This window comes from Myotis myotis, unplaced genomic scaffold, assembly GCF_014108235.1.
Source record: "Myotis myotis isolate mMyoMyo1 unplaced genomic scaffold, mMyoMyo1.p scaffold_m19_p_17, whole genome shotgun sequence".
Lineage (NCBI taxonomy): Eukaryota > Metazoa > Chordata > Mammalia > Chiroptera > Vespertilionidae > Myotis > Myotis myotis.
The window spans coordinates 31,183,282-31,203,113 of record NW_023416321.1 but is presented as its reverse complement, the minus strand read 5'-3'; the positions used below and the strand labels follow the sequence as shown (position 1 = coordinate 31,203,113).

Genomic DNA, 19,832 nt, shown 5'->3' with positions numbered 1-19,832 from the left:
ACACAATTTTAAAAAGGGATTTGGCCAATCAGGCTTTTCCCTTGAAATTCCTGGGCTGCTTGTCTGTGGTTAAAATGACCTAAACAGAACTGTCACACCGAGCTGGGTGTAAGCAGAGGCATCCATAGGGGCAAAGTACTACTGCAGTAGCCCTCCCTTATCTGTGATTTCAGTTACCCACAGCCAACCTCAGTCCAGAAATATGAAATGAAAAATTCCAGGAATAAATAATTTGTAAATTTTCAATTGCACTGTTTGAATAGCATGAAGAAATCTCCAACTGTCCCCCTAAGTGCTTCACCTCATCATGTAGACATGGTACCATCTCACATCACCAGAAGGTTCAATATGCACAATAAGATATGTTAAGAGAAAGAGAGACCACATTCACATAGCTTTTATTATAGTACAAGGTGGGGCAAAAGTAGGCTTACAGTTGTTCATATAAAAATAACACAATAATTAATAACAAAGCAAGAATAAACTCTATGTTTCACATACTTACAACAAAAGTAAACCTACTTCTGCCCCACCTGTATATTAAAATGGTTCTATTTTATTATGTTATTGCTAACCTCTTACTGTGCCTAACTTATCAATTAAATGTCATCATTTTGGTATGCATACATAGGACAAAATATGATATATAGGGTTTGGCACTACCCGTGGTTTCTGGCATCCACTGCAGTATCCCCGCGGATAAGTTCTGCTGAAGGGAAAACAGCACACACACGTGCACATTCACACGTATGCACACTCCCCATCTTTGCAGCAAAACCTGTACAAACCTGCCTGCCTGTCCCGGAAAGAAACTGCTGCCCTGACAGTCTTGTGTGTATATGCAGACGTCGACTCTGCCAGACTTTCCAGAAAGATGTGTTTCCCTCTTGGTCACTGCGGAGCTTCCGCGTGGCAGGCAGTTCCTCAAACGGGGCTGTTCACTTTGGGCATGTGCCACCAGCGCTATTATTTAACACTAGTGGCCCAGTGCACAAATTCGTGCACATTGAAAGGACATTAATTAGAAGAAATATTTAGTATCACTATTCGCCCTTTCTCTATAATGGAAGTGTCAACCAAATTCATGATCGACAATGACAGATCAAAACACACGCATGCGATTGGCGCCAGCGAGAGCTTTATATGTATCATGCATGTGCGAGTCAACTTAGCCTTTTATATATGTAGAATAAACTTGCTTAATTAGACCTTTTTTCTGATTTAGCTAAATTTTTTCCAGCCCAGTGAAGCACCCCAACTTCTCTTTCAGGTTATTGTCAGCAACACAGCAGTAAATATCAACACAAGGCAGATTATTATTGTCGATCACACAGGGAGAACAAAGGGTAAAATATTTAACTGTAGCACTGTTTGACTATCTGCGCAGTGAGAAAACCTGAAGTCATTTTCAAGGTCCACCATTTCTTACTTCTTTTCAGTAAGGTCAAGTTTCTAAGCTTTCTAAATCTCCGTTTTCTGGCTGATGAAAAGAAAATAGGATTCCACCGAGTCTCCTATCTACCTACTCCAGGACTTCTGTAAGGATCAAATGAGATGAGGCATGGGAAAATGCTTCACAGACATTTGGTTAAAGTGTAAAATGTTTCCACCTGGCTATAAAGCAAGTCATGTTCCTGGGCTGAAGAAACTCCAAGGAGGCTAGTCGCTAGGGAGAGGAAGCCGGGCGTTGCTCCGTGATGTCATTACCTGGCTGGACACTTAGCATATTAGCCTTTTATATAGAGAGATTTTTTTCTTAAATCTACTCACTTTTTAAAAAATTAACTCAATATCATTGTCATGGAGAGGACACCATGATCTGTGCCAGACAAAGATGCTTTCCATGAAAACAAACATAACTGGAACAAAACGTCATTAAATCCAGCGGACCCTGTTGCCTGTGGGAGCCTGGGATGCCAAGGCCCCTTTCCTCCTGACCCTGCTCCTTGCTTTTTAAAAAGGGACGTAACATGCAGACCCTCTCCTCGAGGCCACGGAAGGACTGGAAGGGGGCTGTGGGAACATGGCTTCTTCATTAGGGAATTTAAGGTAATTGATGCCAAATCGGGGCATGGCCTAAAGTCGTCCGGGGTGCCCACCCGGCACTTTATCCTTAGCAGAGTTTTCAAGAAAGGACAGCAATACTGAGAAGTGGAGACACTGGGATTGCTGCCCTAAGGTAATAAGAGGACAAATCCCACCAGCCAGAGCTGACCACCCTCACCCCTGCTCCCTTCAGCGTCTTTGCAGGTGGCTGATGGTCCTTTTTCCTCATGGAGATGTTAAGGGGTGGGTGGGATTATCAATAAGGCACACAGCAAGTCCCGGGTGAATGTCTGCTGTCCCCACACACAAAGAAAGTTGCAACTGAAAAAGCTGAAGACCGAATCACTATCTGTTCTTCTGCTGACTTTATGGGAAGGAGGAAGAGACCACTTATTCCTGCCCCCCTCAAAAATACAAGACCAGTTGAGATCCCATGCTTCCTGTTTACATAAAAATGAAACACAAACCTGGGCTTTTAAAACTATCCAAAACAAAAGCTGAACTTCGGAGCAGGCCTGGGGGGGTGGGGTGGGAGGGAGAGCTCGTCCTGTGTTCTCACCTGCTTGCCTAAGCCCTCACCTGGAGAAGATGACAGGGCATGGCTGTAGCTACATGCAAATTCTCTAGCCCCACTGTCAGCCAGGTTCCCAGCCTCCACACTGCTAGCCCTTCGGTATCTCTCTAAGACACTGTCCGTCTTCACTAAGTCCGAAGGACTAGCAGAAGTAAAAGGCACCCAAGTCTGGCTGGGAGTTGAGAGTCCCAAAGGCCACTGACTCATCTAAAATGGCACGAAGGGTTTAATCATCAACCTGACATCCCCCAGGCCTCGACTGCTGGTTACCAAGGCACACATGAGGTCCCCACCCAGATTCTGACTCTCAGGCCCTTTCAGCCAAAGGCCCAGCTGGGCAACACCCATGCCATGCCAGGGCCTTCCCCCCTGTCCAGGGAGGTGAGGAAAGAGGACCAGGAAATGTGGCTACGACAGATTTGAAAGACTTAAAATCAGGCAGAATCAGTCACAAGGCTGGAGAAAACAGAGAAAGAAGGCAGCAAATTATCTGGGGTTTTTTATTCAACTCATGAGTCTTAGGGTTTCTAATTTTAGGAGACATTGGGGTTTCATTAACTATAAGTATCTCTTGTGTGCGTCCTTCTCCCCCCATGTTATTACACATAATTGGAGACAAAAGAAGCAGCGTGGCTGCCATATGTAGGTGGTTGGAGATGAGGCCTCCCCTTAGGCAAACATAAAACACAGCCCTGGGCCTGACCACTGGCCCATGAGGTCCCAACAAACCAAGCCTGGGGCTCCTCACAGGGCAGTGGGCAGAGCCCAGAAGGTTCCAGAAACATTTACTATCTGCCCACATAAGACCCAGCCATAAATTAGGTATACAGGCAATGTTATCCAATCCCCAAAAGGATGCATTTTCCAAACTTCCCTCTGGGCTCTCAGGGGCAATACTGGGCAACAAAATATATCAACCATAATGAGCAAATATGATCCCACCTAAAAAAAAAAAAAAAAAAAAGTTCTAGACTTTGAAGAGAATGTCTGTATCTGAGTAGTGACAGACGGCTCCAAGAAAACTGAACCGACAGACCGCCATCAACTCAGATTCCACAGGTATTGCATGATCGGCGGAGCAATGAACCCTCGGTGAGAACCAGCCTGTTATTCTGAAATCACAGTGATTAAAATACCCACTTGGCAGTCATGTGTTACCTGGTGGAGACGGTCTTACTGGACAACATCGTTCATAGCATTTCAGAGCTGGAAGGGGCGTTAGAAATGATCGCCAAGCCTCCTTCCCATTGCCCATCTCCGCCCTTGGGGCAGTTGAGGGGGCTGTATCCCAGGGAGATCAAAGAACTAAGCCTGTCATCATCGGGAAGACACCACCAGGCCCACATCCTCCAACTCCCGGTCCAGGCTGCATGCTGCGCCTCGCCCCCGCTGTGAGGGGTCCCTTGGTCCCTTCGTAAGTTAGAGAAACACACAGAGACACAAACCTAGGCACATATGGTCACACAAAGACCTAATCATTAACCTCAATCATTAACCACATATACCAAACTGCTTTTCTACCAACCAAGACACTGGACAAGGCCAGGGGACTGAGAGATCTGGGGGGGAGGGGAAAGGAAGGAGGAGGAGGGGTTCCTGAGTACACCCCTCGACCTCTAAGGTGCACATTCTTCTCAAAAGCCTATAAGCTTCTGCCTTATAGAAACACAGTCTCCAACACCGAGCTCAACTTTCCCAACTTTTTCCCTGCCCAACAGATAAAGGAAACAGCCAGAAAGCAACAACGGCCAGGTTCTGGCTCGGAACAGAACTCATACCCGCTATGAACACCTGAGGCCTCCGCCCAGAGGAAGCCCTCCCTGGCTCCCCACCCAGCCACCCCACTTACCGGCTGCCCTATCTCGGACCTGCACTGCCTCGGAGCCTCTGCCCTCTGTCTCTCCTGACGGCCGGGGAGTAGAGCAGTATCACCTGGGGCACCTGCTCTTGGGGCTGGGCCCGGAGACACTGCCAGAGCCGCCTCCCAGGCTCGGGAGCCACCCAGCAGGCCGCACTGAGTCAGCGGCCAGGGTCCAGCCAGCTTCCTGGAGGACTTGGAAGGGGCGCTGCCCAACGGGGTTCTCAGAGAAGGAGCCTCTCTTAGGAGGACATCGACTGGGAGAGGGCTGCCTGCCCAACTGGAAAACAGCTCCATCAAGGTTTTTTATCTGGTTGGTTTTTAAATGGCACACAGGCCAGGAGTCTCCTTCCTGCTCTTTATTGCTTTTCCATGTAAATTAAAAGATCTGTTCATTCACGTCTCTGGAATCCAAAATATCGGTCCCCTGAGAAAACATTAACCCTGCGGAGCCGGCAGGCTGGATGGGGGCAAGGCGGGGACCCCATTCCCGGGTCAGTGAAGGCACCGAGCAGGCCTGTGACCCCAGGCCGGGGAAACCCATCCCTTTCACTGCTTTCACATCTGGAATGAGACGCGCTCCAGTCAGCCTCGCTCAGAGATGAGCTCCCAGTTACTGCCACCTGCTGTTGCCTTTCCCTCTTCCCACAGGGCTCACCTGCCAGGCCAGATGCACAGCCTACATTTCTCACCCCCACGTGTCCCCGCCTCCCCCGGAATCACCCTATCCGGCTATTCCCCGCACGAAACCCCATAGCAAGGTCACTCTCAAAGTTCAAGACTTTTTTAAAGAGCCTTAAAAAACATGCCTCTCTTGTTCCGGGAAGCTCTTTGTAGTTTTCCCCCTGCTGTCAGAAGGGGAGGGGGAGACGGGGCCCTGTTTCCAGTTCACAGGCCTCTGCTCCAAACCCTGGCAGACATCAAAGGCCAACACTGATGGCAGCTGCCCTGAAACCAAACCACCTCGGGCGCCCCCAACATTCTCCCCGGCCAGGCAGAGGAAGAGGTGGTGAGAATCCAGCCAATCTCACCACAGAACGGGAACCTCAGGTGCCCAAATTAAAGGGAATAAACCCAGCAGCTAAACCTCTTGGCTGAAGCAATGTCTGTTTTGCTTTTTAAATTTCCCAGCAATAGGCCCGGTCTTCAACCCTGCTACTGAATATAACCAGTGCCACTTAGAATGCTCTGACGATGCCATTATTTCCTATTCGGTGCCCCTCCCTCTCCGCCATACCCCGTAATTACGGGGAGTTTAGGGTTGGGATGTTTTATGATGCTTCTTTTCAAGCACATGACAACGCAGAAGGAAGGGTTATTTAAATCTGAGTTGGGGGGGAGGAGTGGAGATCAGCATTGTTAAAAAGGCAAATTAAGAACACATTTCCCTGGGTTTTAGGTAATTCAAGGTCACTTGCAATAAACAAGACAGAAAACTGAATCATCTGGCCCATGTGGGCCGTGGGGCTCCACCACCTCGCAGGGTCTGACAAGCACAAGGCTCTGTATGGAGCTCATTGGTGATGTCTGTGACTTAGAAAATATAGCACATTAAGGAATTCAAGTGCATGGTTCCCTGTCTGATTGTCCACGTGGTTTTCTTGGTCCCCTAATGCCCACCTGCATTCTGAAAAGCACACGTAAGGCTTAAGGACAAGGACTCTACGATCTGAAAGATGCAGCTCCATCCCAGCTTCACCCTTTACTGACTGTGTGACCTTGGACATGTTGCATAACTTCCCAGAGCCTCAATTTCTTAATTTATAAAATGGGGACAAGAGTTCCTACTACTTCAGAGGGTTTCACAAGGATTCAAGGAGATTCGAGTTGTCACGCGCATCACGTACAGTGAATGCTCAATGAGTGCTAACCACAACCAGAATGATGAAGGAACACGCTTGCTTTGGGCAAGGTCAGGAAGTCCCAGGGCCAATGCTTTCTATGAAGTGGCATCTATAAAGCAAGATTATGCCCATTTCCCTTCCTACATGGAATATATTTTCCAGTTAAGACAAAAGGCAGGGTTGAAAATGCCAAGTACGAAGTATACCATACCATCTAATGAGCACCTACAATAATATCCCAGGAAGTTAACTGTTTTTCCACAAATCCACATTATCCTGCAAGGCAAGCACTGTTAGTCCCACTTCACAGCTGGGGAACCCAGGCTCAAAATGTGCCCCACCTCCTCCCGCCGGATTCCAGGCCAGTCTCTACGCAGACAACGGAGGCACACCCAGGCCCACCGGGCAGCAAGCACTGCGGCATGGACCTCCACTTCTGGGCTTTTGTGTAGTTCATGATTCCCTCTCCCCACGCAGCACAAATGGGCATATTACCTCAGAATGTTCTAGAACTATGAGAGACCACAGGACTGGCCTCATCTGATCCACTGACTTAGGAGTATCAGAAACTCAGCCCAAGGAAAGGAAAGTGGCTCATGATGGGTCAGAGACTGCGCTCAGGTCTACTGACTCCGAAGAGCCAATGGCTGCCAGCGGTTCCTAGAGGAATGAGCCAGCGACAGGAACAAGCAGGTGCAGCTCTGAACAGATTTCAAAGCAATGCAAAGGTAAACGAAACAGACACCCCCACCCCCACCCCCGCCCCCAGGCAGACAGGAGAGAAAAGCCTGCCTGCGTGTGTCTTCGGTTCTCCCGTGAACCACAGCCTCCAGATTATTAGTGTTTAAAATTACCTTCCTAGATGCTTCATGAGCTTCTGTTTCAAGGCCACCCACTCTTAACTGTTGCACACACCCTCCTAGTCTGGTCTCTCCTCCCCACGTGCAATCTGCTTGGCAGTGCCGTCTGTCTCCAGCGAAGGAGTTTCATCAGGTGGCCAACCCTTGTAAATAATTAAAGGGTGATCCCATAGCCTCAGTGAGGTCTGTCGAGAGAAGGGTGGCCTGTTAAATTAGACATGGGGGGAGGCACCGCTCACAGCCTAACAACTGCTTCCTCAACAGATGGCGAACACAGTGGATCAGGAACGCAGCCCACAGAGCCAGCCTGCCTCAGGGAAAAACAGGGCGGAGCAGGGGGCTCCGTTCAGCAGGCTGGCTTTAATGACACCAGAGCTGCACGCACAGCCGGCTCCTGCAAAGGCTGGTGGGGCCCTGGGCAAACCCACCCCCCCACTATGGAGCTGTTTTCTTACCTCTGAGATGATCTCCTTCTTTTTAATTTGGAGGAAAATACCAACTAGAAAGCAAAATCACCCAAAGTGCTAATCTTTGGGGGAGCAGGGAAGAACTTCATAAAGTAAGAAATGCCAGCTTCCCCTCCATCCCCCCAAAATCAAGTCCCGTTTGGTGGCTCGGTCAGTACCCTGCCGACTGGTTTCTGTACCAGTAAGTGACGGAGTGCTCTGTGCATCTGTGTCTGTACATGGAGGTATGGACACATACACATATGCTTTACCAAACAGGAACACTGTATATGTCATTCGCTCTGCAGCTGATTTTTTTACACTTAATCATGCAAACCTCTCCAAGGCGGTCCATAGATCTACCTTGTCCATTTTACAGTCATGTAATATTTCATAACGGATTCAATCTTCCTCTTACCAGTGAACAGCTCTTATTTCTATGCACAGTGCTACAATAAACAGCCTTGTGCATACACTTGTATGTATACAGGCTATGGTTTCTCTAGGTGTCAGATTCCCAGGCGCCGGATCACTGACCCCTAAGGAATATACCCTTTCAGTTTTAATAAGTACCAATTTGCACAACTCGATTGTGTCTAAGAGTTGCAAACTGCTCCCTGGACCTAGGGACCCATCAGAAAGACCCCTAGGCTTCAGCCACCCACCTGCTCCCACACCCAGGCCACCCCTACCCCCAACTCCAACCAGTGCTGCTTCCCTTTCAACTCTTCATATCCTGGCTTTCCACAGAAGATTTCACCGGGGAAGGAAAGGAGGCTTGCTCTGCCTTGAATGTTCGAAAATCACACCGTGGTCGGCAAACTGCGGCTCGCGAGCCACATGCGGCTCTTTGGCCCCTTGAGTGTGGCTCTTCCACAAAATACCACGTGCGGGCGCGCACATACAGTGCGATTGAAACTTCGTGGCCCATGCGCAGAAGTCGGTATTTTGTGGAAGAGCCGGTATTTTGTCGAAGAGCCACACTCAAGGGGCCAAAGAGCCGCATGTGCCTCGCGAGACGCGGTTTGCCGAGCCACAGTTTGCCGACCACTGACCTAAAAGATACTAATAACTGCTAACATTTATGCAGCATGTACTATGTGCTTGACACTTGATAAGGATGATCTCATTTAATGCTTCAGTGGCCCCATTTTACAGATACAGGAACTGAGTCTTAGCTAAGTGATTTTTGTAAGGTGGCTCCAATGTGCTGGTAAGATGTGGAGCCTAGAGAACCATGGGCGACCTGATTCCCAGGTCCACATACTTGCTCAGCACTTTAGTACCTGCCAGTGAGGGGACTGAGCACACAGACCCACAAATGTAACATGCCTCCAGACCTAGGCCTATTGGCCTCTCGGAACCAACTTTATTTGACCTCACCCTTCAGGTTGGCGAATCAAGGCAACGCTGTCACTTTGAGAAGGTACCTGAACCTCCTCTTCTCCCTGAGGACCCTGCCAATCCCCAGCCCCTCACCCCCCAAACCCAATGGCCACCACCCCTATTGCTGACCCTCCATGACCTCCTACTGGGCAGATCTGCCCTCCCCATTTCATAGCCACACACCCTGCAGGAGGAGGAAGTGAAGAGCAAAGGCAAAAGATCCTCTCAACAGGATAAAGAAACAAGAGCCCTGGCTGGTTTGGCTCAGTGGATAGAGCGTCGGCCTGCGGACTGAAGGGTCCCGGGTTCAATTCCGGTCAAGGGCATGTATCTTGGTTGCGGGCACATCCCCAGTGGGGGGTGTTCAGGAGGCAGCCGATCAATAATTCTCTCTCATCATTGATGTTTCTATCTCTCTCTCCCTCTCCCTTCCTCTCTGAAATCAATAAAAATATATTTTGGGGAAAAAAGAAGAAGAAGAAACAAGAGGCCTCCGATGCACTGACCTCTGACCTTAGCACTGTTTCTATGCTGGGAGGGTCCACATGCAGAACTGGGAGAAAGGGAAGAATAGCCAGAACTTCTGCACGTGTGGATGGGGAAGCCAGCCAGCTTACCAGGGATTTTAGTCCAAAGGGGCAGGTGTGGGAATGAAGAAAGAGAAAAGGAAAAAAGAACAAATAGGGAGAGAGGAAATGAGGAAGAGGCAGATGAAGCAGGAAAGGGAAAGTGAGGAGGATCGTCTCAAAAACACAAGTGGCCTGGGCTTGAACTCCCAAGCCAGCCCCCTGCCTCATTCCAGCTGCAGAAAGATGGAAAAAAGCAGAAGAGCAGACCCAGGCCCTTGCAGGGACATTGCATAAATCAAGAGAAAAGGAACTTTTCTGCCTGGAGTGTGGCCTGCAGCTGAGTCCCCACAGGCACCCACGGCGCACGCCCAACGGGGGATCCCACACTCTCCCGGACACCCGGCCCCAGGGGGTGTCGGAGAAAGATGCATCGGACGGGCTGGCTCCCAGAAGGTGCAAAGAGAGAGGCAGGGGACAGTCACGGGTTAGTGGACCGGAGCCATGCAGGGCTTCCCTGCTGTGCGCGTTTCCACATTATTCTGGAACCGACCGACAGGTCAGGGAGACTGATGCAATGGGACCTCTTACAGCATATTTTGATTAATGTCAGTTCCTGAAAGCCAGAACAATTATTGCAGCATTGTGGATAATGACAAAGTGGAAACACCCTACTATCCACCAAGAGGGGGATTGGTAAAATGAAATAAAATAAAATAGTGTGATACATCTAAACAGAGGAAATAGTATGCAGCTATTAAAGAGAACAAGAAGACAGTGCTACATGTCCTGATGTGAGGCAAACTCCCTCACAGTACAGAAGAGCATCAATGCATGCTCCCCTGAGTAAATGGTACGAAGAACACAGTAAATGCAATGATTTCCACCTAACACACGGAGGATTTTCTTTCTCAGCCTGAGTAGAGGGTACACAGGTATTCCGTTTACCATTCTTTAAACTGGGCGTACATTTCTTACACGCGCATATGCACAGAAAAATCTCTAAAATAAACTTCAAAGTGAAGCCTCTGAGAAGGGAAACTGGGGGGCAGTGGGGTGGGGTGAGAAGCAGGTTTACTCTGACTCAGTGCACAGCCTTTTATAACCTTTCAATAATTCTACCACATGCATGAATTGCCTGTCAAGAAAAAACACACACACAAAAACGAAAAACAGTCACTGGCAATTCTCCAGGGTGTTGCAGCATCATAGTTTGGGAAAGTACCCCAGGGGCCAGTTTCCCCATTTTACAGCTGCAGAAGCTGCAGCCCAGAGCATCTGAGTGTCCTGTCCACGGTCACACAGAGAGGGAGTGGCAGACTCAGGAAGAGAAGCGAAGTCGCCAGGAGCAAGCCAGTGTCCACTACCCCTGACATCTCAACCGGGGGCTCCCAGGCTGCTCAAACCCAAGGACCACCTCCCTGGCCTGGCCAAACCCTCCTGTAGCCGCTACCCCACCTCAGTCACAGATGAGGCAGAGAATCAGGGGAGGGGCCCACAAGTCCCAGAGTGGGAGTTGGGAGACACAGTCAATGCTGGAGCCCAGCTCCAGAGCTTCCCTAGCTCCTCCTGCCCCTCCCGCCACCTTGTCCCCTGGGCTGCAGCCCCCCGCTTGTAGGCACAAAGACCATCAGGCAGGCAGACTCCATGGTTCCCATCTCCCACCCTGACATTCCAGGCACTGTCAGCTCCTGTGTCCTTAACAGGCATCTTCCCGACAAACTACCACCCAGCAAAACCGCTGGAGGAGTTCCACATGCTGTCCACTTTGCAGGCATAACCACATCTGGGGGGAGCAAGCACTTACCCCGATGTCTTCATGCCAGCGGCCAAGCACCAGACCTACCAGCTCAAAAGCCATAGATCCCAGACGCAAGCCAGCGGGTGGGCACCAGGAGCCAAACCAGACTCCGGTTGTAAAATACCACCCTTGTCCGTGGGTTTACGTTGAAGAAAATCCTTAAGGGCTGTGCAGAAGAATCATAAAACCTCAGAGAACTGGAAGGTTTTCCCTGCAGTAAAAATCTACCATGCCTGCTTCATCCATCGGAAGCCAGAAACAACTCAACCCAAATGTTGATTCTTCCTTAATTTAAAAAAATGCTAACAAACCTGAGTTCCTATAGTGTTTCCAACAAATAGTGCCCCACTGGGAGCCGAGCACACTGGGAGCACGGAAGGTAATTAGAACAGCTAACATCTGGAGAACGCTTACTGTAGCTTCAGACATACCAGGCCTGCCCTAAGCTCTTTGCACACGGCACCCCACTGAGTCCTCACAGTGGTCCCGTGGACATGGTCTGTTATCCCATTTTGCAGAGGAAGAAGTCAAGTGGCTTGTCCCAGGTTACAGAGCGAATAAGTGGCAAACTGAGGTCTGTCTGGCTGCAAAGCCCTCTCCCCACCCCCTGAGCAAGTCACAGCACATCCACAGAAGCTCTCCCTCCCGCGGGAGTCTGGGCTTCCTGTAAATCTACTGGCCCAAAGGGGTCCATCAGGCCTGTTCCTTCCTGCTCCCTCCCGAAGTCCAAAGAGGGAGTGTTCCCCTAGGGCAGTGGTTCTCAACCTTCCTAACGCCGAGACCCTTTAATACAGTTCCTCATGTTGTGGTGACCCCCAATTTCATTGTTACAAATTGAACATAATGAAAGCATAGTGATTAATCACAAAAGCAATATGTAATTATATACGTGTTTTCCGATGGTCTTAGGCGACCCCTGTGAAAGGGTCATTCGACCCCCAAAGGGGTCGCAACCCACAGGCTGAGAACCGCTGCCGTAGGGGTTCCAAAGAAATCAGGAGCCCAGGATCCACCCGTGACGCTGCCCTGGGTGTTTCAGCTCCAGACCGAGGGCCCTGGTGACCCGGAGGTGGACACCGAGTCAGGGTGACAGCCTGCGTGAGAAGGATGCATGAGAAGGAGCCAGGCACACTCACCCCCACTGGTGGAGAGCCAGCCCTGCAATGGCCCACGGGAGCAGCCGACCCTCGCCCCACTCACCTTGCTGTGAAGGCCAAGCCACCTTCCTGCAACAGGGGAGGGCTCTAATCTCGGCTCTAATCAGCCCTGTTTGGGAAATCACCTAAGCCTCCCTGGATGTCTCTACATCTATCAATGGGGGGTATAGGGGGTGAGGGGGTTAAACCCCTAAACCCCAAGGGAGGGGAGTATTAAAGGAACTCAGTCACATCGACTTCTTCAAGGATCTTGAGAACATAAGACATGTTTTGAGAGGCACCGGTACCCCACGGCCGCCATAAACAGCGACAGCTCCCAGGATGCCCACACTCTGCCTGGCGTGTCCCCCATGCTCTTCCAACTGGCAAGGTTCAAGGTTCAGCTGGAGCACCGCCTCCTCTGAAAAACAGTGCCGGACCCCCCACCCCTCACTCACAGGCGCCTCCCCGTCTCGCGGGACAGGGACTGCGCATCCCCGGGTCAATCTCCCCTGAGGGCGGGGCTCCTTGAGGTGGCGTCCTTCTGCGCCCCCAGTAAGAGCCACGTGCCCGGCACACATTAGGCGCTACAGTACATGTTCACCAAGTAAACGAAAAGTGTGAATGTGGCCACCGGCACCCTCTGGAATGTGCAAGCAGGACAGAACCCTCCTGGGGCGTGGCTCCGCACAGGGGCCTCCGCACTGCGACTGACCAAGACCACCAGGGCGCCCAAACTTCCCTGCCTGTCTGTTCCCCAGCAAATGCGTCTCCTACCCAAAGACTAACTTCCCTCCAGGAAGCAAAGTCGCCTCATCTGTACCAGACACTGAGGATACAGGGAACACACGGTCCCCAGCACCACCCCCCCCCCCCCAAGGAATTCTCAATCTAGGAATTCCAGTCCAGAGGCCCCCGGGGGCTGCCTGAAGAACACAGAACTTGCCTTATCTCATCCCTCCAAACGTCTATGTTCGTAGATGTATCCTCATAATGGACATGCTATCACGGCACAGCAGTACGTGTGTATAATTTGGAAGTGAAATACCTACGTTGGAAACACACGATCAGAGTGTCTTTCGTGATAGGTGTGCAAGCACAGGTCTGGACACCGAGGTCCAGCTAGAAAATGCACCATGCCAACGCGGCGAGGAAAGGGCAGGAGAGAAGTTGCCAGCGTGCGTAGGGCAGGGGCCACAAAGGAACAAAGACAGGGTAAGTCTCAGAAAATGAGATGCTCAGGGCCAGGGCCCAGCACATCCCCTGCTGGGGAAAGATAGGACCGGAAAGAGAAAGGAAACAGATGAGGGCCATCCACTGAGACAAGGGGGAATTCCAGGCATTCCGGGGGGAGCAGGCTCGAAAACATGAAACAGCAAGGCCGCAGGAAGATCACAGGTCAGTGTGGCCGTGCGCTAAGATTCAAGGGGCCAGGGAGGAGGTGGACCTCTGTCCCGCAGGCATGAGGAGCGGCCCCAACCAAATGCCAAGGAGCTACTGTCCGTCTACTTGTGAACAAAAGGCCACTTGATTTGGTAACATTTTAAGAGCTTTGTTGCAGTAAAGCCCACTGCTTGGACAGCCCCACGCACAGGGCTGCCAAAGATTCTGGGCACAGAATCCACAAGAACCCACCTTCAGGTCCAGAGCCACAAGCCCTGGGGGTTAAGGCTTGTGATGGCAGCCCGCCCGTCCACAGTGATCAGGTGACAATCTCTGGGGACAGCCACCATCAAGCAGGCACAGGAGGTGGACGTGGGGGTAGGCGAAGGCGGAGTGGTGAGCAGATTCACCAGTCCCCTATGACTGCGGGCTTCCACTTGCTCTGAACGGAGCGAAAGGGCAAGGAGACGCCAGACTGCAGAGGTCAGGAGTATCACACTGAGTCCCCGTCAAATCGAGGGTCCGTGGGAGCATTCCCCAAGAGGCAACCCTGAAATGGAGGTTCGCATGCAGGAGCAGCCCACACTGTGAGGGAAGCAGGCCTGGCAGGGGGGCTATGACTCATTTGCAACAGAGGCCTCAGTCTGATGGAGGGAGGGGGGCACGACTCTGGAGCTGGGATGCCCCTCAGAGTTGTCCCAAATGGAGGCTAGGGGCCAGTCTCTGTACCCCATCTTTAGATGGGAGTTACCTTGGGAGAGGAAGCTCCCTTGAGCTGAAGGCAGTTCCTGGGGAGGGACTCAGCAGTAAGCTGTCAGCAGCCATCACTCATGGCTGCTGGGAAGGGAAGCTGACCTCTGAAGAGGGTTTGGGCGGCAGACTTCGCCTTTTCGATGCATCTCAGCCTTTTCAAGAAGAATTCTGTCTAGAACAGATCAGTCCAAGGATATCAGAAGGAAAGGGCACAGAAAGTCACAGAGGAAAAGCATGTGTCTGCTATTTTTTCGTCACTCATAACTGAGCTGATAGGATCCAATGTTCTCTTTCCTGGTTTCAGATTATTTTTAAGAACTCATAATTTCACTGCAAAGAACCCGTCAGAGAGTTGCTCTGTGAATTTTCCTTTTATCCCTCATCATTCCCAAGCTCCTAGTTCACACTTTTTTTTTTAAATCTATCTTTTGATCCGTAGACTCCAGCCACAATCATATGAACAGATATTCGCATTAAGTGGGGGACAAAGTCTGGGTAACCAAGTGGTTAAAACTTGACAGTGGGCATAAAATAAAACACGAGAAATGCTCCTCACATTTCAAAGTACATGGAAGTCCACCCAAAATATTTTTATATTTATAACATGATTTTCCCTCATACATGAGAAATGCATGTTTGCTGAAGGAAAATTGGGAAAGGAAAGAAAAAGCACCAAGAAAATAATTGATTATTATTCCACCCACCATTAACAAACATATGCATAGTCTTCTTTTTTAAAAAAAATAATAATAATATTTTATGGATTTCAGAGAGGAAAGGAGAGGGAGAGATAGAAACATCAATGATGAGAGAGAATTATTGATCAGCTGCCTCCTACATGTCCCCCACCGGGGATCAAGCCCGCAACCTGGGCATGTGCCCTTGACCAGAATTGAACCCAGGACTCTTCAGTCCACAGGCCGATGCTCTATCCACTGAGCCAAACCAGCCAGCGTGCCTTCTCATTTTCTCCACGTACTTCACTCCTAAAAATTAATTGGAGTCACACAATTTAACCTCTTTTTCAGTTAATGGTATGTTGTGAACACTTTTTCAAGAAGTAATTCCTCACAGCAAGTTTTTGCTCTTTTTTAAAGGCCAATAGATGTAAATGTGCTTCAATTTTCCTTATGCAATAACCCAAGATTGTAGGTTTAGGATATTTGATACTTAGGTGATTTGAAATTCCTCCTCAGTATAAATAATGCTGCAATTAACATGCTTGGGGCCTAATTCTTTTTAAGTCCTAGTTGACCCTTAACCCCAAATCCCAGTGCCGCACTCATGTAACGTTATCGAACTTGTGTCTTAGGATCCTAAATAACGGGTTCCTCGTGCCTGCGGCATTAAGCACCCAGCCCAGAAGGAAGTGCCCAGCCCCCTCTAGGCCTCAGTGCTCTTTGCTGGTGTTCTACAGCGGGACCTGCTCCTGCAACCCCAGGAAGGGCTGGAGGGCCAACCGCACCAAGTGTCTTCCTGCTTGTCAGCCACATGGACCTGAGGCATCTGCCTACCCAGCTGAACGCCGGCTTTCCCCAGCTTTCCTTAGAATCCCACCCGACATTAACACAGTTCATTCTAGATCTCCCGCATTCAAAAGTTTGTTTTACAGGCTACAGATTTCCCCAGCCTCCATGATCTCGTGTCAGCTTTTGGAGATCGTCTGCACCCCCTCACAGCAGCTCTTCAGCGTCATCGCCATCAATAATACTTAAGCTTTCTACCAAGCAGTTCTCATGCATTGTCACATTTACCCCTCAGCTATTCTGAGAGAAACTCCTGACTCCTTTCGCTGGATGAGAAAACTGAAGGTCAACACAGGAATTCCATCAAAGCACACAACTAGCATGCCAGGGCTCAAGATTTAAACCCAACCAACCCCAAAGTCTGAAGGCATTAGACTCAAACTATGGGAATAAAATCCACAGATCTGATGAAGGCAGGACACTGAGGCTAAACCCCCCACGTGGAGGAGTTGGGGTGGGATGGCCTAAAGCCACTACGCGACACTGTGGCCTTGGTTACATCCAACCAGAGGCCCACAGGCCACGAGCACACCGACAGGAAAGTGGGGGGCTGATCGGTAAGTTGTATCTCACACACAAAGTGTACATGCCTTTATTGGCTAAAATAAGGCACATAACGTGCTATGAACTTAAATGAAGATCTCTGTTAGTTTGGCCCATGACAGACGGAATTAGAGAGTTGAAAGGGACCTCAGAGGAAATCAGCCAGTCCAGATGAGGAAACTGAGGCTCCAGGCCACGGGGTCACAAAGCCAGGAATACAGAACCAGGTGTCCAGCCTCCCAAATAGTGGTCCAAGAGGAAACTCACAGCTTTGTGTTCAACACAAAACTCATGAGAACTCTCTTAAAAACCCCTAGAGAAAGGGGACTGTCTAGGGCGGGGGGATAAAATGGACACATATGTAATACCCTTTGTAATACTTTAAGCAATTAAAAAAAAAAAAAAAAAACCCTAGAGAAAATTTCTAGTTTAAGAACAAAACCTACTTCAATTTTTAAACAAAACTGAGTGTCTATTTACAGGACTTTGATCAGAGATTCAGTGTCTCTGGTACATTTGACCCCATCTCCCCCCAGAAACGGTCAAAAGATGTAAATAAAGTCAGTAACAATTGCTAACCAACTGATAAACTGGTTCAGTCCAAGGCTGTTTTGTTTTGTAAATTGACATCAGAGGGTTATTACAATCTTAACCACAGAAGTCTGGGGAACACCCAGCATTATCCCGACAGACACAAAAGAACACACACACACACACACACCTAACAGAGAGTTCTTGCCCAGATCCCCTGGAGTCTTGATTGGTGTTACGATGACTTCAGTTTTCCAAACTAGGAAATTACTCAATGGGTCTTATTGGGCTCAGACAGCCAAACTACACTAGGCATTGACAGTTTTCTTTATAATTTACTTTTCTCTTTCATTCATTTGAATGCTACTGTAAAGTCTACTCTATTTAGACGTTGAGGGTGCATCAATGAATAAAACAGATTAAAAAAAAAACCCACCCTTCTCGAACTTTCATGGTAGTGAAGGGAGACGGCAATCAACAAGTAAAGCCGCACTGTGTGGCCGCGGTAGGAGTGTGGGGAAAGGACAGTAGGGAGGGTTCCTTTTCACAGGTGGTGGTCAGAGAAGACCTCACTCACTCGGGAGTGGGAGTGGGGCCTGTGGGCTCCTGGGGGAAGAGCATTCCAAGAGGGGCAAAGGCTCCAAGTGGGGGGGACACTGGATGTGCCTGGTGTGTTCTAAGAACAGGAAGGAGGCCATGGGGCTGGGGCAGTGTGACCATGGGAAGGAGAGAAACCAAGGCCTTGACTTTGGCTTTGACACCAAGCAGGATGGGAGGCACTGGAGGGTTCTAGCGGAGGGCTGACAGGACCTGACTTACATTTGTCGAACAACCCTTTACCATTAAATCTTCCCCTAAACTTCACAGAGATGCTATTCTTGTTCGGAGCTCACACACACACACACACACACACACACACACACACACACACACACACACGTAGTCTAAGAAGCTCCCATGCTCTGGATTGTTCTCCAGGGCACCCACTTTCCCCTACCCCCCAACACGCACCCACGCACACACCCCAGCCAGGATGGCCAGTATGATACCCACCTCCCCACCCACCAGCATGGCCAGCATCCTGCAGAGAATGTCCTCTGACCCCCAGACCCCGCAGCACAGGTCACCAGTGTCAGCAGTTACCACAACCATCGATCCAGGCCCATGTGGTTCAGCTCTGCCCCCATCAGTCAGGGATCCTCACACCCAACCAAGGTTGTGATTCTCTCTCACACTTGCAGCTCACATCCTTCCTCCTTCCAAACAAAACCCACCCCTGAAAACCCCCAGCAGAGGTCTGGGTGACCACCTTTAACAAGAAGCCTGAACCACAGTCCGAGCATCTGTCAATCACGTCCTATGCAAGCGCTTGAGGGGAAGAGGGTGGGGTCTGAGCAGGGAAAGCCAGGGGAAGGCCAGCGTGGCCCACAGTGGCCCGACTGTCACCTGTACTAAGAGAGACACCTTCCTTAGCTGGCAGCACCGGCCTCAGAACAAACCAAAGGAAGAGCAAAGAGAGGGAGGTGGTTGAAGAGAGGTCAGCTCAGCTTCAGGTGCTGCTGCTAGAAAGAGAAACCAACCATCCACACATCCTCCCTCACTGATACAGGCTCCGGGGAGCGCGTGTCAGTTTGAGAGTGGCCCTGGCCTTCCAGGATGAGGGAGGAACATCTGCGGAGCCTGCGACACCCTGCATCTTATGGCACTGATTCCATTCTCATCCCACCCGTGACCCCGTGAAGTAGCTAAGGCCGGTCTCCTTTCCCACATTAGGAAATGGGCTCCTGAAGGCAAGGGGACCTGCCCAGGGTCACAGAGTGGCAGAGCGAGGACTCAGGCCCGGCTCTGCCCGAGACTTTCCAGCTTCCAAATGCATCCAGTCTTCCTGGGAAGATAAGCCCACTCTCCCCCACTCATGGAGCTACCAACAGAGCTCCATGATTCGCAGGTGGAGGGAGGCCAGGGGATGGGTGGCATTCAGGGTGGCATTCAGCCACACACAGGGTAAGAACCCAAACCTGGAAGCCGCTCAGTCTCCCTACAGGTCCAGGTCTCCTTAACCCCGTGCGTGACAGCAACAACAGCAGAAGCAAAGACAACTCAAAGCTCTAGGGCAAAGCTCTATTCCACCAACTTTGCATGTCTACTCATTTAATCCTCACAGCAGCCCTAACCAGAAGGTACTATATTTATCCCCATTTTCGAGAAGAGAAAACTGATGCCAGAGAAGTAAAATAACTTGATCAAGGTTAGAAACAGTCAACAGCACAGGCCCGATTCAAACCCAGGCTGTCTGACCCCAGAGGCCATGCTCTCAACCCCTGCGCTGGATGGACTTTTCCTTTTCTTTTTCTTTCAAATGTGTTTTTATTGATTTCAGAGAAAGAGAGAGGGACAGAAAACATTGATAAGAGTGAATCATCATTGATTCTCTGCCTCCTGCAGGCCCCACACTTGGGATTGAGCCTGCAACCTGGGCATGTGTCCTGACAGGGAATCGAACTGTGACCTCCTGGTTCATACGTCGACCCTTAACCACTGAGCCACGCCGGCCAGGCGGCCTTTTCCATTGATTCCCA

The 19,832-nt window shown here is 50.1% G+C and overlaps 1 protein-coding gene across 17 annotated transcripts in view; it reads right to left on the bottom strand.

Annotated features, from left to right (window-relative positions):
* KSR1 (kinase suppressor of ras 1) overlaps positions 1–19,832 on the bottom strand; it is a 141,570-nt gene that overhangs the window by 101,794 nt on the left and 19,944 nt on the right. The window contains exon 1 of one of the 17 annotated variants that reach the window (XM_036340662.1): positions 4,470–4,582. The exons of the other annotated variants lie outside the window; for them this stretch is intronic. The gene's annotated coding sequence lies outside the window, so the exon portion shown is untranslated. Of the gene's footprint in view, positions 1–4,469; positions 4,583–19,832 lie in introns of those variants that run through there. 17 annotated transcript variants of the gene reach the window in all.